This window comes from Atractosteus spatula (assembly GCF_055471065.1).
Source record: "Atractosteus spatula isolate fAtrSpa1 chromosome 10 unlocalized genomic scaffold, fAtrSpa1.hap1 SUPER_10_unloc_1, whole genome shotgun sequence".
Classification (NCBI taxonomy): Eukaryota; Metazoa; Chordata; class Actinopteri; order Semionotiformes; family Lepisosteidae; genus Atractosteus; species Atractosteus spatula.
In genome coordinates this window covers 4,406,910-4,412,909 of record NW_028296612.1, presented here as the reverse complement: position 1 = coordinate 4,412,909, position 6,000 = coordinate 4,406,910, and positions in this window count along the sequence as shown.

Genomic DNA, 6,000 nt, shown 5'->3' with positions numbered 1-6,000 from the left:
ACCGACACTGACTGACCACAGAGGAGCTCGGCTCTGGACCTGCAGGGACACGGTACTGACCGACACTGACTGACCACAGAGGAGCTGGGCTCTGGACCTGCGGGACAGTGTACTGACCGACACTGACTGACCACAGAGGAGCTGGGCTCTGGACCTGCGATGGGTTGATGCGTGTAAAGTGTCTCTAGAATCGAAAGACGCCATACAAGATAGACTGATAAAATAACCCCCCACCGGGAGCTTGTGTTCGCACACGCCCTTCACTCAAACAGGAAGAGATGGGCGAGTCGCTGTCCTGACCGGAGGTGCTTCATGATCACAGCGGTAGATCCGGCAGCAGGAGATGTTCAGGAGATGCACATACTGTAAAGCTCCTGAAGACTCGGTAGAAACTGCAGTTTATCTGCACGACACCTGAAAGATCAACTCTGGACTTCCTGGGGGCAGTGCGTCTGAAACCGCACCTCAGGACATCTGACGCGCTCATACGCTGTTTGTACTCTGCGGGATATATTACAGATATGACATACAAGTGGGTACTGGTCTCAGGAGTCCACACCAGTCGGAAAGGAGTGTGGTCTTTCGGACTGGGAGCTAAACGTGGCTCGTTTCTTGTCAAAGAAGCACGGGTAGTGCGACATCTTCCTTTTCCCGACGAGGAAGACGTGTCTGCGCGGCTGAATGAGGACATGTGTCCCCTGTGGTCGTTTAACTGTCATTTTCTCTCTTTAAATACAGACGTCGGGTGTTGTGACACAGGGGCTGTTTTTCGACACTTAGCGACGCGCATCAAGTGCCCACGGACGTCTTGTTCGCGTTTCAGGGCGCACAGGGAAAACCTTTCACATTTTATCTTGTAAATCTAAACTCATCGACCGGGGTTTGATTACAGGAAGAGGGCAGGGTTGTTTTTTTGTCCGTACCCATAGGACTAGAACAATCGCAAGACACGGAGCCAAAGTCTGGTTGGGCTGAAATCCAAAACAATAACTGGAAAACAAAACACCGTGAAGTTAACTAACCTAATCAGCCTCATTGATGATGAAATTAAATTAAATTGAAATAAAACCGCTGGTTTCCACACCACCTCGGCGTAAGGGCTCCTTACAAGAGTTTTTGATACAGAGGTTTTTTGGTTTTTTTTTTGGTTTTGGTTTTGGGTTTTTTTTTATCTGAACCACAAAAGGAAATTCAATACGAACACGAGTACACATATAACAAGCATATCGATCAGGGGGTGCATGTTTGAACAGAGTAAAGCGCTTTGAGATGCCTCCTTTCAAGGCGCTATATACAATGAAGTTTATTGTTAAATAAAGATAAGCTTTCATGTTCTCACTGTACCTCTCGAAATCGTCTGTAAACACGCCTTTACATCTGTCTTAAAATGTTCAAACAGCGGAGTCTTGCGTATATACTGTAACAGCGTGCCAGTATAATGATGAAGTCAAATACAGGGGCCAGTTTTGTATTGTTTCCAATGGGATTGAAGTTTCTATAAGTTTTTTTTAATATAACAATATAAAAATATAACATAAGAAGTAATATAAAAAGTATTTATATCACAATAAGTTTGCAAATCGGTCCTGGAAGATTTACAACAGGACATAACCAAAAAAAATATATATATATGCCGTGTGGTTTCAGAGCTACTTTCACGAAAGGCACAGTTATCATCTACATTCATCTACATGACGATGGTTCAGTTCAGCGCAACGAGGTGCTTTCTTGCACGCGTGCTCAGATGCAAAGACATTAAATGAATCACCAAAAACACAAACACACAACAGCAGCAACAACAAACAAGCCAGTGCAGAGCGATGTGAGGAGAGAAAAACCAGCTGTGTGAGTAGTACTGCAGGTGTAGCAGTGTAGATGAGTGTAGTCAGGGGCAGGGGTGGAGGTCAGTCATCCGCTGTCTCTGAATCTGGGGGTTCGGGTCTGTCTGCTCCTGTGACGCTCCCCAGCAGGACGGGGGGGGGGGGGGAGAAGAGAGAGACACCAGGGTGACTGGTATCCCTATCGATAGTCCAGGCCCTCCTGAGACAGCGAGCTGTAAATATGTCCGCAAAAAAGGGTGCTGTACCCCAGGGACGGACTGGGCCGACCCGATCACCCCCATAACGCCTTCCAGTCCGACAGCGAGCCCCACTGGAATCCCACACGCGAGCGCACCTGTGAAATGTGGTCCGGACAGGTGGAGGCAGGCCAGATTTTAGAGTCTGCAGCTCGTACGACGGCGCACAGGTCTCCACTGAAAACACCACGACGTGTTCTGTCGTCGTCAGGCGCGCTAGATCATCATCATCCTCAACAGAAAGGCGCTTCTCACTCAAGCAAGAGAACACCGGCAGTCCAGGGCCAGCTCTCTGCTGTGGGTCGACGGGACACCTGTTGGTTTCTCTCTTAGTTACTCGTGGGCTCAACAATGAACCGCAACGCCCCCCATTCCGCTCTGGGGATAATGTTTTGGGGTGCCCCTTGAGAAAACGTGATCGTGCATTCCCTCACGATAGACTATAGGTTGTTTCTTCTGTGGGGGGGGGGGGGTCTGTCTGGTGCTAACGGTGGTCTTCATCGGTTTTTAGCGTGAAAATATACCGAGATCGTGGGATTTCAAGGCTAGAATCTGTGCAGAATGGAGGGGGGGCTATTTTCAGTTGTATTTCCGCGTCTGATTCTCTTTCCTGATACAACACACAAGGAAGATCTAGATCAGTTATCACAGACCCTGCAGGCTATATAGGAAAACAAGTCGTCCCCCACACCCAAATGAGGCAGGATGCTTGCATTTCAGCTTCCCTGGGCTCGTGTTCTGTCAGGTATTTAAACGACAGTGCTGTCATTGTGCAGCTCATCTGCCGGATCGAAGATCGATTTACTGAAGTTGGATTTTTCTTACTAAAAAAAAAAATCTTTTCCCTCTAAGAGTAAGGTTACCTCTAACTGCGGAGAACCCGTGTCCCCGCGGGACATGATTGAACCGGGACGTGCCGCAGGTGAGCGACGTTTTGTTTTTAAGTCTTCAGATGTGATTTTGGTTTGGTCGTTTAATAGAAAGACTTCTCTATGGAAGCCCGTTTCCGCCAGGGAGTAAAAAAAAAACGCGCTATGGTATCTCAGAATTGCGACTTAGTATCTCACATTTGTGACTTCGAAATAGCCATATTTCATTGTCTGTCCTTTTGTTATTGTAACGGATTCGGGTTCTAGGGCTTGTGCCCCTCGCCACTCCCGCCCTACTTCGTGCCTCGCTGCACTGGCTCGAACCCGGGTCTTGCCAGCTGAGCTAAAGAAGACCTTCTTTTTTTTAAGTAAAAAAGGACATACAATGGAAATACGTAAAAAGTATGTTTCATCTTTTATACTTGTGAATTCTTCTGGATGTGAAGTGCCTATTTCTGTATCTTATTTCATGTTCTGTCTACGTAAATAAAAACTATTTTTAAAAAGCCCACCGTGCACTATTCCATCCGGGTACTGTGGAAGCCTCAGAAAAAAAAAATAGTGTAATTAATTTGATTTTTATCAGGGCACTGTACAGGACAAGTCTTCAGGCTTATAGATCCTATGATCCTGTACGATTCATGAAAATAGTGTAACGGACCGGCCGACATACAGGTTGTGCGATCTGGTTGCAGTGTGGTGACGGCACCGCCCTCCCCTGCGCAGAACAGGGATGCTGGCCGCCGGGGCTGAAGAAAGTGAGCCGGTGCAGCGAGGCACGAACTAGGGCGGGAGCGGCGAGGGCACAAGCCCTAGAACCCGAATCCGTTACAATAACACAAGGACAGACAATGAAATATATGGCTATTTCGAAGTCACAAATGTGAGATATAAAGTCCTAATTCTGAGTTACTAAATCGGAATTCTGAGATACTAAGTCGGAATTCTGAGATACTAAGTCGCAATTCTGAGATACTAAGTCGCAATTCTGAGATACTAAGTCGCAATTCTGACTTACTAAGTCGCAATTCTGAGATACTAAGTCGGAATTCTGAGTTGCTAAGTCGCAATTCTGAGATACTAAGTCGCAATTCTGAGATACTAAGTCGGAATTCTGACTTACTAAGTCGCAATTCTGAGATACTAAGTCGGAATTCTGAGATACTAAGTCGGAATTCTGAGTTGCTAAGTCGCAATTCTGAGATACTAAGTCGCAATTCTGAGATACTAAGTCGCAATTCTGACTTACTAAGTCGGAATTCTGAGATACTAAGTCGCAATTCTGACTTACTAAGTCGGAATTCTGAGATACTAAGTCGCAATTCTGACTTACTAAGTCGCAATTCTGAGATACTAAGTCGGAATTCTGAGTTGCTAAGTCGCAATTCTGAGATACTAAGTCGCAATTCTGACTTACTAAGTCGCAATTCTGAGATACTAAGTCGGAATTCTGAGTTGCTAAGTCGCAATTCTGAGATACTAAGTCGCAATTCTGAGATACTAAGTCGGAATTCTGACTTACTAAGTCGCAATTCTGAGATACTAAGTCGGAATTCTGAGATACTAAGTCGGAATTCTGAGATACTAAGTCGGAATTCTGAGTTGCTAAGTCGCAATTCTGAGATACTAAGTCGCAATTCTGAGATACTAAGTCGCAATTCTGACTTACTAAGTCGGAATTCTGAGATACTAAGTCGCAATTCTGACTTACTAAGTCGGAATTCTGAGATACTAAGTCGCAATTCTGACTTACTAAGTCGCAATTCTGAGATACTAAGTCGGAATTCTGAGTTGCTAAGTCGCAATTCTGAGATACTAAGTCGCAATTCTGACTTACTAAGTCGCAATTCTGAGATACTAAGTCGGAATTCTGAGATACTAAGTCGCAATTCTGACTTACTAAGTCGGAATTCTGAGATACTAAGTCGCAATTCTGACTTACTAAGTCGCAATTCTGAGATACTAAGTCGGAATTCTGAGATACTAAGTCGCAATTCTGACTTACTAAGTCGCAATTCTGACTTACTAAGTCGCAATTCTGAGATACTAAGTCGGAATTCTGAGTTGCTAAGTCGGAATTCTGACTTACTAAGTCGCAATTCTGAGATACTAAGTCGCAATTCTGAGTTACTAAGTCGGAATTCTGAGTTACTAAGTCGGAATTCTGAGATACTAAGTCGGAATTCTGACTTAATAAGTCGCAATTCTGAGATACTAAGTTGGAATTCTGAGATGCTAAGTCGCAATTCTGAGATACTAAGTCGCAATTCTGACTTACTAAGTCGCAATTCTGAGATACTAAGTCGCAATTCTGACTTAATAAGTCGCAATTCTGAGATACTAAGTCGGAATTCTGAGATGCTAAGTCGCAATTCTGAGATACTAAGTCGCAATTCTGATTTACTAAGTCGGAATTCTGAGATACTAAGTCGCAATTCTGACTTACTAAGTCGCAATTCTGAGATACTAAGTCGGAATTCTGAGATACTAAGTCGCAATTCTGACTTACTAAGTCGCAATTCTGAGATACTAAGTCGGAATTCTGAGATACTAAGTCGCAATTCTGACTTACTAAGTCGCAATTCTGACTTACTAAGTCGCAATTCTGAGATACTAAGTCGGAATTCTGAGTTGCTAAGTCGGAATTCTGACTTACTAAGTCGCAATTCTGAGATACTAAGTCGGAATTCTGAGATACTAAGTCGCAATTCTGAGATACTAAGTCGCAATTCTGACTTACTAAGTCGGAATTCTGAGATACTAAGTCGCAATTCTGAGATACTAAGTCGCAATTCTGACTTACTAAGTCGGAATTCTGAGATACTAAGTCGCAATTCTGAGATACTAAGTCGGAATTCTGAGTTGCTAAGTCGCAATTCTGAGATACTAAGTCGGAATTCTGACTTACTAAGTCGCAATTCTGAGATACTAAGTCGGAATTCTGAGATACTAAGTCGCAATTCTGACTTACTAAGTCGGAATTCTGAGATACTAAGTCGCAATTCTGACTTACTAAGTCGGAATTCTGAGATACTAAGTCGCAATTCTGACTTA